Here is an 18,040-nt window from a genome sequence, read left to right as displayed (position 1 = left end):
TTTCTAGTTTATTATGTCATTATATTTTAAGGATTAAATTTAATTTACATAAAAAGAATTATCTCCTTTCAAATAAAAAAATAAAAATTTTAAGATGCGTATACAACAAAAATTAATTAATCAAGTACTGTATGTAACATAGAAATAATAGGTTATTATTATTATTATTATTTTTTTATTAAAATAATTTTTTGTGACTAATAAAAAGTTAATAAATTAAAATTTACACATTATTTAATTTGAACATTTATATTTTTTTGTTCTATAAAATGTAGTTATTAATTAAAATTTAAAGAAAATAGTAAATTAAAATGTATTAAATTTGTGATCTGTCAATAAATTTTAAATAACTAATAATAGTTGTTTCTAGATCTTACTGGGAATATACCCCAGTATATACATCAAAATATTAATTAAGTTAGATTATACGAAAAGTAAATTATTTAAGTTTAAATTTAGTATTTTGTGTTAATTCGGTGAATTTGATGAACTTATCTATTTATATTTTAAAAAGATTTTCATGATTTATCAATTTCTAATTAATTATAAATTAATAACAAGTCAATTGTGATTTTAAATTAAGTAGTTAAACTTAACTTTTCGGTATTAAAATTCATAATTTTTGGGAATTGACGGAATTTGATTATACGCCTAAACTCTCGTATGTTTCATTCAGCATTTAAATTAATATGGCATAAAAACTAATTAGAACTCAATAAGTAATATTTTACGTTTGTCCAATTAACCTTGAACCGAAAATATGTAATAGTAATAACAATTAAAAATTCTTTACATTTTTATAATTGATAAAATAAATAATAATCGATATTATTTATAATACGATTTAAAGTATTACGACGAAATATCTGAGGTATGTTATTAAAACACAACATTATAATACAATGATAGTAAACTATATTTCTTCGTTTTCACTTTTTAACGGGTTCGTTCTGTTTCTATTTGCGCCTCCTGATTAATGTAAACCATCGTGTACCTACCCTATTACCATGATAACCTAACCTTTATTATAGAAATGTATATTATTATCTAAAGGCAACGCGATCCGCACAATTTGATGATGGGTTTTACAATCACTTTGTCAGTTCTATAATAGATGTTAAGCACCCCTCTACTGGAGGCCACTACTTTACTCGACTTACATACATTAATCCAGGTCTTCTGAACAGTCTTCGCTACAGTATTACTGCATATAACAATATACTGGAAAAATTACAAATAATGTTCGATCTTGTTTTTTTTAGTTAATATAAAATTTATTTAAATTAAAATGTTTTGAATTTTTAAAAATATTTTTATAATTAGTAGTTCTTATTACAAAAATTAAAGTATACATGTATGATTATCAGACACTTTTTAGTAGTATATTACAACTAAATAACAATTATTTCAAAATATGATCGTTGAGTATACAATATTAGAGCTATTCAAAACAATCAAAATTTTAATAAATTCATTACTAAAGGAGAAATAAGAAATGGTTTGCATATTTGGCGAATCATAGAATGTATATGTATACAATTTTATAGCAGATGCGTACTTAACTTATCAGCATATGCATACGTATATACAAATCTTACTATAGTCATTAATATGACGTGGAAATCGAGTAATATAATTGTTTCAAGAAATAACCCTTTTTTTCATGATTATAATTTTATAACATAATATTACAAGAATAAATGCTTCATGACTTTTATGGTTTAAATAATTTATGTCCATTTTATTTAAAATATTATTTTCTTTATTTAGTATAGGCTACACATGTGGTGATCGTAGTAAATTTTTTATTTAATTTAAATTATGTATAACCCAAAAGATTTCATTAATGGTTTCTTCTGAGTCATTCTTATATAAATTTAAAAATATAAAAATACATAGTACGCATAATTTTTTTTTTTTTTTTTTTTATATTAACGTTTTTGTTACAAATTGTTTGTTCTTTTGTGTAGACTTGTTTTTTCCATACATATAAAGTCAATAACACATTATACTTGTAACATATACCTACTATGGAACTGAAACAGACCCCCAATTTTTTCTTTATTTTAAGTTTTAATCTTGAGCAATCTGTTTCATAACATTACATAATATCAACCAATAAATGAATACAATAATATAAGAAAGAAGAAAATATTACATTTTTAACAAAATTAAGAATCCTCCAAAAGAAATAACTCTTATCCTCTATTTTTTGAAAATATTTGTTTTATTTAATGAAAGGTGGTTCATAACATTTACTTATTTCTGTGATAAAACGGAAAATGAGGAATATTTGTCACTTTTACAAAGAAATTAAAAACAATAATTGAATATTGGCTTTTAGTACGTCGTGCTTACAGCATTATTCAGTTTGAAAAAAAAATGTCTTTATTTTATTTAAGCAAATGTTGAAATTAACTTGATTAAAAATAGCAAAATATTACGTTCATTTATCACTAGTAAAATGTTTCAATTTCTAATATATTAAAAAATACATTTAAATGTGTACAGAATTCATTTTTATAAAACAATAATTTAAAGGAAAAAATATATTATCACCGTACATTTGAGACAAAAAGAAAATTCATAAAGAACTATTGATATTACATTTCTCAAGATTTATTAATAAAAGGAGAGAGAATATTTGACAGTAAATTTTACCGTTGTTAGTAAGTTTCTTACTCTCCTCTTATTACAATTATTACAGTAACATAATATATATTAAATTTTAATAAATATAATTTTTATGACATACCTCTATTATTTAAAAATAGTTTAAATTTTAATTTATAAAGGTAAATATATCGATTTCTTATTTTTTAAGACATTATAAAAAATTATTTATTTGGGATTAATAATTATTTCTTTATGGATCGCCAACAATGTTAATCGTTCTAAAAAATAACATTAAATCAACAAAAATTTAAAAATAAGTTATAACAAATTTACTCTTTCTTTAAGACATTGGGAAAATATTAGATAACATTTTAGTATTTTAAAAATCGATGTGGATACCGTTGTAATGCACAATATCTCAAATAATTGATAAATTATAAAATTAATACATAAACTTAGAGCATTTATGGCTATGATAGAAAATATATAAATTGATTTCAATTATAATTACCAGAAATGTTTGGCTCAGCAAAAATTTTGGCTTAAATATTAACTGAATTTGAGTAAAATGTAACACGTTCTTTAAATTATGGATATTCAATAAAAAAATATAATGAATAAAAAATGATTTATAAATGATTTCAGATTACATATTATTATTATTTGTTATTTACAGTCTCCCCACGATAAAACACTTATATCAAAAATCCATGTTCACAAGAGAACTTCTTTGCTATATATCTTCCTTCACATTAAAATGCCCATAAGATATCTGATATATGATATAAGTTCTCACAGAGTTCAACTATCAAAATATGCTCAACTATTACGCTACCGTTTTATTACTCCTGTGCAATAAATGTTTTTAATTAATGATTATTTATAGTTAACAATACTGTACCAACTAATTTACTTAAACGGCAATAACGCATAAATTAAATACGTTGATTTACGTTATCTACAGTAATAATACAGCTATACTATGAAATATTATTTTCTCTGGAGACTTGTAAAATAATGAAAGACAGTTGGGATACCATAATTTATAAAACAAATATGCACAGGTTATATGTGTATATGTATATACATATATAATATATATATATATATATATATATATTATATATACATATGTGTACTTCTTATACACGTTTGTATGTTACTGGACTATTCCTAAACAGTTGGTTCAATTTTGATGACTTTTTTTATGTTTGAGTAAGTTCTTGAATGGTTAATATTTACAATTAGATCAGGAAGGTGGCACTGCAATCTGTTTCTAGGAAATTTCTACATGAATATGTCTTGAATAACATTCTATTAACTTGCTACGTAGTGTGCTCATTCATTAAAAAAAAATCGGATGATGATCGGATGAGTGGTTTCCGAGATCATTGGAATCTAAAATTTACACATTTGATGTTTAAGATATATTCATATCATTATTTTCTAAAGGTTAATTGCAGCGCCTCCTAATGTGATCCTGGGACCCACTCAAACATACACAAACAATTTCATAAAAATCAGTCCAGCCGATTAGGAGTTCAGTGGTATATAGTATGTATACAGAAAAATTATATGTATATAATAGTATATACAAAGATAAAATTATTATTGAAAAAAAAACATAATAATTCCACTTTTTGTCCTGTTAAAATATTATGGTGGCCTAATATCGATCACACAAATTGACGACAAACTGTATTTTACTTTACAGACTTTTACTGTGGCATCTTGAACTTAGCTAGAATTAATGTTTAAACATAGGTCTCAATACATAAGTACTAAACAAAAGCGTACAATTTACATTTTCTTGGAAAGCGCTTTGTATCATGTATATCATTTGCATGTTTATATGTTATTACGTCTGTACGTTAAAACAACACAAATAGTATGATAATCCAGTGTAAACATATACATTTATAAGTATAGGCAGAAGGTATATTATTATTATTATTATTATTATATTATTTCGTACGTGGTAATTTGTTACGGGTACTTAATTTTATAGCTTTTATCATTTCGAATGGTGTTTTTATTTTTAACATAATATGATTTATAAAAATCCCGTCTGTAAAATAAATTTGTATGGCTCTTTAAATAAATGCCCAAATTGAGTCTGAAATTGTGTTCAGTTGTGCTTTAATATTTTATAGATGAACTACTGTATCATTCACTCTACTCTATTCCGTTAATTTTAAAAAGTTCATTCTTTTTCGATTGAAAATACTTGTTGTTGTCAATCTAAAAATGATTTTTATTTTCCAAGACAGGCGAAATCAACTCAATATTTTCTTTAAGTTGGAATGGTAGAAATATTATTATAGTTACAAAATATAAACAATCGATTTTTGAAATTTTATGGATATTGTAATGTTTTTCAACCACGTAGTACGTATGTTCTATGTATTTATAGCGTCACTGAAAATATACAGACCCCCTTAAGAGCCTTTATAAAACTGGAATCGTACTTTTTCAAAAATGTTTCACCAACATCCTTTATCAAACATACTCACAACGATTTTGTATATTACCGTTTTATCCTCTTGAGAGGATCTTTCATTCTAATGCATGTCATGTTTGCTGAATTTTCGTAAGTTTCGAATTTTTAGATTTTGCTACTCAAAAAACTACAAGCCCCAAGATACCAATATAATATAATTGATTTGTTTCTATTTTTGTGGTTTTTACTTAAATTATGTTTTATTTCTCTTTCATCTGGAAAATGTATTGATAAACATAACGTAAACAATTTATTTTAAATACCATACGCCCGTGTTTATTAACACCTATCTAATAACATAAATACATTTTATTATTATGTATAAACATATACATTACATACATATAAATGTATTATTATTTAATGTAAATATTTTATTGTAATTAAAAAATTATAGATCTACGTATTATTGTGTGCATGTATATTCGTGTCATGATAACCACATAAATAAGACAAAGATTTAAATATATTCACATTTCTAATCGTTATATTTTGGACTTGAGATTTGACATCACGTGATGGTGTGGTAAAAAGAGTTATGGTTACAAATTAGTGTGGTCAAATAGTATAATATTTGTCTATTAAATATTTTTTTTACGTGATTTCATTGTAATTTATAAAAGAAAAGAAAAAATTTAATACGAGTATGTACTACTAATTTTTATTGTTTTGAATATTCGAAATATTTCGATACATAAATATCGAATTCCGGATGATTACTTTATGAGTTATACATATTTAAAGCTTAGGTGAGCAGATTGGAATGGCACATGAGTCGTAAAATGTTGGTCCATTACTCCTCTATCTAAATTTTATACACCAATAGCTCTCAAATTGTTCAAGATCTATTTTTTAGAATTAGAAATATTCCGAGTAATATTCTTCTTCAAAATAATTTTTTTTAGAAAATAATATTTGTTTTTATTATTATTATTATTATTATTATTATTATTTCTAACTAGAGAATCTAAAAATAAATTAATCATTTTTGATATAATGAAGAGTGGTTCATAGTATAAATCAGTGTTTTCCAAAGACTGTGCCACAAAAACTTGAACCTTATATATATATAAACTACTTATAGTTGGAAAATAAATAATATTTATCCTACGTGTCCCGTAACTTATAACAAGTAATAATAATGTATCGTGACGGGAAAAAAAGTTTGGGAACCACTGAAGTAAATAAATAATAACCATGTATATGACAAAATTATACATATAAATTCATGTATTTAAAATTTTTACAATTAATAAGTATTATTTTTATGATATTAATATTTTTAAACTGTGTTAGAAATACATACATTTAAATGATATTTAAATCGGACAACTATTAATATTTAAATAGTATATTTTATGTGATCGTGAACTTCCTATTAAACCCTCCACCACAAGTTATTAGCTTATCGGAAGGTCACAAATATTAGAAAATCTCACTTTATCCTAAGTTTATTTTGTTTTATCTATATATTATAATTTATGTTATATTGTTATTGTGTCCAACACCGATAATTATTATTATAAAAATATCATTATTACCATTCCGTGTGGCACACAAACGGACTCGTTTATCATAATTTTAATTTTTCACTTCCACTTCCGGCACAAATTACACTTCTATTTATCACACACACACACACACATACGTGATACATAATATACTTGTAATATATCACGCGTGCATGTAATTTTAAATTAATATGTCAACTGACGATACAGCTACTTATGATTATAATATGCCGTCCGTTTTATAAATAGTTCTTGCGTTCTACGCTCGCTCCGTCCATTTTTTCCCTTTTGGAAAACGTTAATTTTCGTATACCTATCTATTGTAGTGTTTGAGACATTTTTTTTTTCACCGTCTTCTTCTTCGTCGCCCGCGTGGCGCGCGTATCATCGTCACCGTCTCGATTCGGCGCCGCCACCGCACCGCTGCCGACGCCGAAGTCGTATTCCGGGTGACGATTCGTTGCGCGGCGCACGTGCGAATATACTGTTGTGGCGACTTGACGGCGGTTTCAGCGGTGACCATAGTAATATAGGCTCCCGCGCGAAGTTTAGGCACCTCATATTTAATACCATTATTGTCGTAGCTGCTGTCGTCGTAATAATTACGACTTAAATTTTCGTTCGTCGAATCACTCCTGTCCACAAATATAATAATATACTCTTGACCGTTTTAATCGTTTTTGTTGTTGTTGTTGTTGTTTTTTTTTAATTGTTCTTGTTATTGTTGTTGTGTTACGGGTGCAGTAATTTTTGGCGTACGTCACAAAGACCACCGGTAAAGCTCTTTTAATAAATCATGTGAGTACTTTATGATATATCAGTTATTAATTATTGTATTATATTATAAAGTTTTACACAAATTGATTTTAAAAATTACCTATAAGCATTGGAGTATTATAATTTTTAAACGTTCTTATGTAGTTTAAAGTAGTTATAATTGCTATAATTACCTCACATTTTTAAGATGTTTAACAAAATTCTCATGTTAATATAGTAAACATACAGACTTTTGTAAAAAAAAAAAAAGCAGAAGACTCGGTCTGATGTATAGTTTCAAGTGTACTTCGTTATCTAGTGTAATGAATGTGAAAAAACTGAATTCAATGGTAAATAGTTTTATACAAAAAAAATATTCTAAATGAAGGGATGGATTAGAATTTATTTTTTAAGATGTTTATGTTATGATATAATAAATTTATAGTTCTATTATTATTATTATTATTGTTATTATCAATATTATTTTTATTTGTGTACTCTCGATTTTGTAGATTGTAATAATTGTTTCAAAAATATTGCATTTTATTACTTCTTATTTTCTTATTTTATCATAAAACAAGACAATTTAAATATTAATAAAAACCATGATTCAGCAATCAATAAATTTGATATGTATTATAAGTACATTATAGCATGAACAAAAGGATAAGAAAATCATCTATTAATAACACGCCTCTTAGGCATACAGAATTTATAAAGTTAAAAATCAATGTTGACGTACCGTAAAATGTTGTAAATAGGTTTATAGTATAAATAGCTTATGACTAGATTAAATATTTTAAAATTTCGTTGTGTATAGCCGTAGAAAATTGAATTTTTCAACTTCTTAAAAATTTGATCGAAAAAAAATTTTTTTTTTATCACCTAATTATTTTTATCGACATTTTAATTTCAGGCGTTTGTATAAACAAAATTATGACAAAAGAATTTAGATATTTTTAATTTTAATATGAATAATTAATGAGAAATATATAAACATTGCATTTTAAACTTTAACCAAGAAACAAGTTTATCATTATCAATCAAAATTTATTTATTTTTTTTAATTTCTATAAATAACTCAAACCACATCAATTTTATTTTTTAAACGTTATCACTTCTATACTATAGACACATTAAGAAGTAACCATGATGATAATTTTTGCATAGGTATGTGGCTTTACTACAGTACACAGTAAGCAGACACATAGTTATAACTCAATGTTGATTGATAACTGAGTGTCATCTAAGCGTCGTCCGATAGAAACTGGTCGTCACAGAAGTGTTTTCTTAGCGTTAATTGATTATACAAATACTATCATATAAAAATGTTAAATTTCTACATTTTTTTTTCATATTTTCTCAAAAACTGTTGGTAAAAATTCTCATTTTCCATTGTTTTTAATTTGTGTATCCCAGTTATTTAAAAATACAGACATTTTTCTATTTATTACTTCATTACATAGTATATATAATAACTAATAAAATAGTAATAATAAATTGTTTGTTATAAATGTTTATCTTATAAAATGTAATATTTAACGTATAATATTAAGTTGTTCTACGTATAAATTGTAAAATTCCATACGTCATGTTATTTTAATCACTTTAGATACTTTCCATGCTAAACAAATTTGTGTGACTTTGTAAATCTAAACATTCTAAACTAGTAGTGTAACTATCAACTTAAGTCAAATTGTTTCAATAAATAATAATTATTATGTCAATTTGTTATCATCGAAATTTCTCTTTTACTCCACGACAATGAAAAATGACTTTATTTTTGTATTTCTAAACATAGTACCACTTTATTAGCTATATCTATATTATAACCATTATATTGCAAGAAAAAAAAAACTGATAATAAACTTTACAAATAATTTATCATCATAATAAGTTATGTATATTATAATATGTAAACAAGTCACAATTTAAATATATATATATATATATATATATATTTATTTTTTTTAATTATTCAACATAATGTCAAACAACGATGAATGATCATTTTTTTTTCAGCCATTGAAGCTAAATGAATCCCTGCATAATAAATTATAATTGATTTTATAAAATGTATTTAATAAATTAGTTTAATTTGCTATAAAACAAATTCAAGAATACAAATCACAGTATTTTAATCAAGTAAATTATCAATAATAAATGAGATGATTTGTTTAGGTTTATATGTGTATCAACATAAACATTTTTTAATTATTATTTATTTTTATTTTTATTTTTTAGATACTGTAATTTTACAACTGTAAATTATTATATTAAACCATTTTATTATTTGACATATTTTATGATATTATGTAAATTTCACATACATATTATAAAGAGCTCTTTTAAATTAAATTAAATTATACCAAATAATTTTGACCAGCAGTTTTTATTTTTCAAACGGTCATCTAACAGCTTTGTTGAATGTTCCATCCAATGAATAACAGCTATTGTTGTAATGAAATATATATATATATATATATTTTTTTTTAACTCTTTCTATCATAAGGTCTCAAATTAAAATGTGGTTTGGACTTCGATATTTTTTGATTCATAATAGTTTAAACAATATAATAATTATTTTGAGTGTGATCGTTTGTATACTAAGTCGATAATGAAAATTTAATTATGTATATATTTATAGATCATATTTTTATTTAGAGAAAATATTAATTTCAATAGAATACTAAGAAGTTGTCAATTTTTCCTTAAATTATTAGCATCATTGATACGTATTCAAAATTCAGCAGAATTTCTAATTAATCAGAAAACATTTTTTTTTTTTTATCTATTACAAAAGTTATATTTAGCAATAACTATAGAAAATAGAATAATTTTCCACTCATTTTTATTTTTAAATATGTTTATAAAACGTTTTCTATTTTACACACTATAATTAAAGAATTTGGAATATCTAGCTAGAATAATAAAGAACTTTGTGTATAATATTACTTACAAGATGCGTTTTAAAGATTTTTGCATAAAATTCTTTTGCTAATAAAGATTTCCACACCTTATTCAGTATTAATGTATTAATGCATACGGTGCGAAAATATATTTCTACTGGCCTGTCTTTCTTTTGTTGTCATTTTTTCTCGGCGATGTGTTATTTTTTATTGGCTTAAAATCGAATTTTCAACATTTTCTTAGTTAATTTTTTATAATTTATTCATTTTTTGTTTACTACTCAACACATCATATTTCCGTGAAATATTAGTTTCGTATTTTAATAGAAACTCATCGTACGTTGCAGTGGCGTATTTAGGTTTTTGTTATGAGAGGATATGACTTTATAAATAAAGATACCAATGCGAATTTATTATAATATTTTAATTCTTGCAAATTTAATCAATTATTGAAAAAAAAATAAAAATATTAATATTTTTTTAAATAATATGATGACTATAATTATTTGTGTGTATACACCCTATGGGGAGGGGGGATTTATTCTCTTGATCCCCCCATAAATACGCCACTGGTACATTGCGTCTTTTAAATATTTTTATACTATGTAAAAATATATATTTATTTATTTCAACATAAATTAGCATTACAATGAAGAAGTAGGTAGGTGAATTTATGTATTTGTATTTACTAAATTATTTTATATTATTAAGTAAAAACTAAATTTAGTAAAATACAGTTATTTTAGTGTGAAATATTTGAATATAAAGTAGATGGTAATCATTGTTATTTTCATACTATTATGTTGAAGAACATGCATTTTTAATACATATAATATATATATATATAGGTATATTTGCATAAAATATCTCTTAGAACAATAAAATTGTGATGAAGAAAGGTGGTGTTTGTGAGTTAAACATTAATACTTCAAAACTATAATTTTTTGTATAGCTTTTTTAGTTCACTATATACCTATAGATGTTTCATGAATGCTGTCATGACCATTGGGTCATTAAAGTATATATAAAAAAATAAAATAGAAATATCGTCCAACTATTTTTTGATAATAAAATATCGTGTAATATATACCTTCTTAAGTGGTTCTTGAAATATGACGTTGAGGCACTTTTAATAGTTTCTAGAATATCCAATATATGGTTTTTTTTTTTTTAATAATAAGAATAGTAATTCAATAACACTTTTATTTTTTTCGTTAACACGTTTTCTTTGTTTCAATGTAGGAATCGATACGACATAGCTATGACTATTCGTGGAAAAACATAAAATGTTATCGATAAATTCGTTTAATAAACATATTATATTATGGTTTATCCTTTAAATATCTTCTTGGCCACCGTATCCCGATGGAAGTTGTATTATAAATTATATATGTCTAATAAATTTATATTATATCGGTACTATACGATCACTGTTTTTAGTTGCTATGTGTATTTTACGTATACGTATACGAATATATATATATATATTTTTTTTTTGTAAAAAGACAGTGTGTGAAACGTAAAACATATTACATTTAAATAATATTTATGTGCCAAAAAAATTTTAAGTACTTGAAGCGTTAAATAGGTTTTACATATTTTTTTTTTTTTTTATGATGTTATAGAAGCAACGGATGGAAGTGACCGTATGGCAAATGGGTAATACCTTAATGATAAAAACACAAAAATATAATACATAAACAAACGGGCGCGGATGAGTAAATGCCACTTTTCGACAAACTTTTATTAACGTTTATTAATTCTACGCCGAGAAAGAATTAAAAACCATATAATGGTACCATAAAACAATGGTGGTAGTAATCTGAGCGATGGAAAAATATCACACAAAAATTTAATTTATAGGTAGCTAGTAGGTACACAAGGTATACTAATAAGTATTAATCTCAGTTTCAATCTCGAAAAGTTCATTGGAAATGTTGATTGCTTTCCCTTCCCTCTTCTTTGAAATTAGGCATTGATTGTTTTTTACTTCAATTTATATATAATAATACAATTGTAAAATCATCATAAAATATAATTAAATTTAATAATATAAGTATAAAAAAAATATCCTAATACAACTATTAATGCGTATAAAGTGTAGGAGTTGTATACATATCAATAATTATTATATTAAAAAAATGTATTTGCTCCTCGTCTTCAACCAGCCAAGCTTCAAATACACCATTAAATAATAATGGACATTATATTATAATACGTTAAGAAATATAATATATAATCTATGTATTATACTGATCGTAAAGTTAATAATATAATATATATACTATAATATACGTCCTATATTGTAAGTGAACGTATTATAAGTGCAGGTGGGTTGCGTGTCGACCGTGTATATTTTATTATGTGTGAGTGTGTGCGTGCGCGCGTGCGAGCGAGTGTGTGTATTATGTGTGATACATAAACTAGTCAAGTTTTCTCTCCTGCCAGTTTTATTTTTTTAGATTTTTTTTATTTTTTGTTATTTTTTTTTTCTCCACTGCGGATTTATTTCATTTTTATTTTATTTGTACCGAAATCCAATAACGCGGGGAGTAGGGTTAAATCTCGTCGGGCGTGCTGTTTATCTCGACGGCGCATTCCCAATGGATTGGACGGACGATGACTAGAGCCAACCTCTAACAAACCAAATGAAAGATTGCATCACCCGCAAATGTACCTACACCAAAACATATATATACCTTGTTCTCCAAATTCGTTATTATATTAAATCTCATCTTCTTTTTCTATTTCAATGCATACATAAATGTGCACAAACATATTGTTTTTCGTTTCCCCATAAACGAAAATTATTTTTATACTTACACTCAATTCTTCATATTTATTTCCCATTTTCCTCTTTACTGTTTGGGGTGTATAAACAAAAGACTCGGTGGTGTCGCTTTTGTAACCACAGTGTGTATATATAATCATTTCCGTCCACATTAAACCTCCACTATATTCGATGACATACTGCATTTAAACTATATGATGTGTTTGAATTCTAACAAAGTGTTTATCTAAATTTTATTTGAACAGAATCAAAAAAGTTTTAAAAATGTGATTCTGAAAATATAATATAGTATTTTTCTACGTTCAATAAAATATACATTATTTATTAGATCATCTATGTTTTATCTAGATGAAATAAAATATTATACTCAAAAAAAAGTACAGATGCAAATATTTTATCCGTGAAAAAAAATAATATATTGTATTAAAACAAAAAAAGAAAATGATTTCTTCATATGAGAATATAAGAATATATAAAAATTATTTCATACCTATATATTGTATATATCTTAAATTATTCTATTAATTTCCAGTTAAAGTAAACAACAAATGTAAGTATATATTTTACTTTATAACATAGGTTTTACCATTTTTTTAAGTGGTTTCTATAGTTATGAATATTTTATTTAATGTTTTTAATAATTATTTATTTATTAGTATTTATACTTAAGTAATTTAAAAAATTTATATATATATATATATATATATATATATATTGTTTAAATTTTAATATAAGGTTATTGATACATCAATAATATATTTTTAAATTTTTTAACATCGACTTAAAATATTATATTATTTAAAATTTGTACTTAGTACTTTTGTCAAATAATTCTAATATTAAATAATTAAAGTTGGTTAATTTAGGTAAGTTATTGAGTGGAAAATGTAATTAATTATTTAAACCAGCTCAAATTCTAACCACATACATACCAAAATGATACAATGTATTAACACTTGAGTCTTAACGTTCTGGTTTCTATGGTTTTGTAATGGAAGTATATATTGTGTCGTGTTGTTTTCTGATTTATGTTGAATAAATCACGAGAAATGTATAATCAACAGCTCAGTTGTATCCTTGTTGTCATTCGAGTTCTATTATTAGTAAATAAATTAAGAACAAAGATAGGATCTAGAGGGTAAGATAAATAAAGTAGAATACATTTTTAAAGATCGACGTAAAGATCGGTTACAAAAAATAAAACTTAAAACAGGATTTTCAATATACGTAGATGTAGATTTTTAAATAGGTAGTGATTTCGAAACTATCTAAATTATTGTCAACCTAATGCTAAGTTTACTAGCTTGCAGAAGGAGTAAACATTTTGATTGAAAAGAAAAATTTCGTAATTTTATTATAAGGTTTAAGTTAGGAATCTCTTTTTATAATCTCAACTATAGTTGATGGGTATACTTTTTCTTAAATCGTCGTGCACTTTAGTGTTATGTAATTTTATTATTAAGCATATCATTCATGAAAAAAATGTAATTAAATGCAAATTAATCATAATGATTCTAAATAACCACTATCAAAAGCTATAAAACATAATACGTTATCGTCGTTTTGATAAGGTTAAACAATTAAGAAGGATTGAGACAAATTTGATGATTGAGCGCTGAATAATCAAAGCATTCTTAATGAACATCGACCAAGTTAATGTACAGTTAATAAAACTCAAGGGCTGTAGTGTATTGATCTGGTTTATTAACATCTAGATAAACTGATGTTCAGTCATAGTAAATTTTTACGTGAGCTTATCCAAACGTATTGAAAAAAATATAATACTGAAAAAATGTCATAAATTGGCTAAGCAATTTTATATGGTTAATGATGGGTATGAAGTAAATTACCATTTATATATTTTGTTTTCAAAAAGCAATATTGATCCAATTTTAGTTTAACTAAGTATAAATATGGTTTTGTTAAAAACAAATGGTTGATCATATTTTTCGCCGTCTTATGTTTTTATCAAAGTATATTCTGATATACCATCAGTGTTCAATTTACAATCTATTCATTGCTCCGAACTTTTTGAGCTTTTGTACTATACCATAAAGTGTTGCACAGCAGTGTTTTTGTGGAAATAATAATTTCACTTTATAACAAAAAGAAAAGAAATGTTTTAAATATATCTGTTTGTTAGTTTGGCCAAACATTTGTTTTTTTAATAAAATAATAAATAACATTTTATATAATTCAATAAATGTCGTATGTTATAGTGGCACATGTACGAATTAAATATGAACCTAACATAAGGTTATATAATGTATTGTTAAATATCTAGTATTGTTGAGCATTTGTTCAATTAAATTTTATTTTATTTTATTTAAATATTGACATCTAAATGAATTTATTATTATATTATTTGATTTTATTTCTTCTAATTTATTATTTTATTTGATTAGTAATTTTAAAACAAATAAATTCAAATAAATAGTTTTACGATAGTACAAAGTTGAACATACATCAAATTCATTGTTTTGATTGTTTGAATAAATAAAATAATCATTATTGTATGTATTATATTTTAATAATAATTATGTTATTTTATTCATCATTTAACTAAATAAAATATTATATAGATAATTTTTGAGTAATTTACCATAAGCTTTATGGAAAAGACAAGTGTTTCCATTTAATTATTTATATTTTAGTTACAAAAGTTTGGATCAAAAGTTTTTAGTACAGTAATTCATCAAATGCGGTTTTAGTACTAGAAACACAATAATATTAATAATAACTGTAAAATATAACTTTTAAAACGAATGACATAAATAATTTTAGACTTACATTTATATTATATACGATAAAGACTTAAGTTTTTGATACGGACTTTCAGTTATTACTTATAAATTGTTTTTAAAACGTGTTAGGATTATAAACTAAATATACCTGGAACACCCTTACACCCGCAATTTATTTAATTTTCATTGTCTCATAATAATTAGGATCACATACTCCAACTTAATACTTATCCTACTATAGTATGTTATTATAGAATGTTATATTATTTTTATACTAAAATAATATTTAGAAATATTTTTCATCCTGACAATTTTATAATTTAAATTTTAATGTAATATCATCGTACTATTATCGTTTGTAGTTATTATTTAAATTAAATTATAATATATCTTTAGTTACAAAATTAAATCGTTCACAAAATACGGATGGAAATAAACCTATAGATTATATTTATTATAAATTAATTAAATATTTTCCAAACCACATATATTGAAAAAAAATATGATAGGTATTATAAAAATGTAAGTTTTTTTTTATTTTATCAGTAGTTATGTAAGTACGAAGTAAAACTATCAAGAGAAACATAGAAGAAAATTTAAAAAACATAGTTTTAACTAAACTCTGCTGAAAAAACTTTTTTTAATTTTAAATAATTAATAATTTCTTTAAAATGTAATATCATAACTAATCACTTCTTTGGTCTAAAGATAATCGGCATGAGACCACTTTTCATTTCATTATGTTTTTTATCTTATCCAACTTTTTTTTTAATTTAAATAATTTTTAATCTGTTGATTTGTTTTTAATAATAAAATATATTATATTATGTTTATATGTTGTTACAATTATTGTATAGACTTTCATTAAAAATTTTAACCATTTTCAACTTAATGTATTGAAATAATCTACTTTACTTTTAGTAAAATAGTAATGATGAACACAGTTTTTAAAAACATTTTTTTTTTTTTTTTTTTTTTGTTTAACCATAGTCTTCTATACTTATGCTGAGAAATTTCATTTTCTAATTTTTAATTTGTATTTTAATCAGAGACATAAAAAAATGTCTACTCATACTTAAGTTCATATTGTACGTATTATTATTTGCTTATTTGCCCTACCTTATCTCGAATACATTAATATAAAAATGATTAATACAATTTAAATTTTCATACGACTAATATATTGAGTTATGTTTGGGTATAATTATTATAGGTACCTACCTACTTACTGTATTACTTTAACTGAATATTTACTTTGCATAATTTTATAGATACGTTAATTAATTCACGCAAACTAAATATTAATTATATTCTCGTTGAAAATTCATATGCAAAACCATATCACATTTATATTTTCTGTTATAATCAAACATAAAACAAATTTATTAGCATCGATATTAAAATTGGCAAGAGCGACATTTTATGGAAAATTAAATTGTAACCAATTCAGTGTATACATAAAATATCCCATAGGAATTGAATACGAGAAATAATGTATTAATGTAACATAAACTGCATATATTATAAAAATGTTAATGGCTATTGAATTTAACCTATAACTATAGGTACCTAGCTACCCCCGTAAAAATAATTATTTAAATTCTGTCAATTTATTTCATGTCCATTGGTTAAATTCTAACAAAACGATAGACGTATCTCATTTTTTTTTTTTTTTTTTTGCAATAATATGTAAGAATTTTATTTCATTATATTTTTCTGTAAAAGTAGGTATTTAAGGGTAAGACGGGAACTCGAAAAATGTTATTTGGCATCTTTAAAGATCGGGGTACGACGGATAACAATTTTAAAATAATTATAGTTTCCAATTTTTTCAATATTTTTCTAAATGTCAATAAACGTACAAATAAAAGAAAAATTTGTAAACAATAAACAGACAAAGTCGATTTTAATAATCGAATTCCGCTCAAAAGTATTTTTTGAATAATTTCTTTGAAATATACGAATAATTCACTAATATTTACACGGCCACCACTAACTTATACAAAGGTGAGCGAACACAGATATAAGTACCCAATATGGAAAATATGTATAGCCTTATAAGTTTTTATATTCCGTTTGATTTAATCTTCATTTTTTTCCAATATTAACTAATTCCATCATATATTCAATTTTATATCATCAATATAGGTATATTAACATACAATATTTTAAAACTATTAGCTTATGAGATCGATAAGGTTATTAGTAATAAA

The 18,040-nt window shown here is 23.9% G+C and overlaps 1 long non-coding RNA gene across 1 annotated transcript in view; it reads left to right on the top strand.

Annotated features, from left to right (window-relative positions):
• Nucleotides 1–6,892: 6,892 nt before the first annotated feature.
• Nucleotides 6,893–18,040, top strand: part of LOC112604318 — a 149,360-nt gene continuing 138,212 nt past the window's right edge. Inside the window, exon 1 of the long non-coding RNA XR_003115217.1 lies at nucleotides 6,893–7,425. This is a non-coding gene — a long non-coding RNA (uncharacterized LOC112604318). The remainder of the gene's footprint in view (nucleotides 7,426–18,040) is intronic.

This window comes from Melanaphis sacchari, unplaced genomic scaffold (assembly GCF_002803265.2).
Source record: "Melanaphis sacchari strain LSU unplaced genomic scaffold, SCAv2.0 Contig11_pilon_pilon, whole genome shotgun sequence".
NCBI classification, from domain to species: Eukaryota; Metazoa; Arthropoda; class Insecta; order Hemiptera; family Aphididae; genus Melanaphis; species Melanaphis sacchari.
This window is presented reverse-complemented; position numbering and strand designations above follow the sequence as displayed.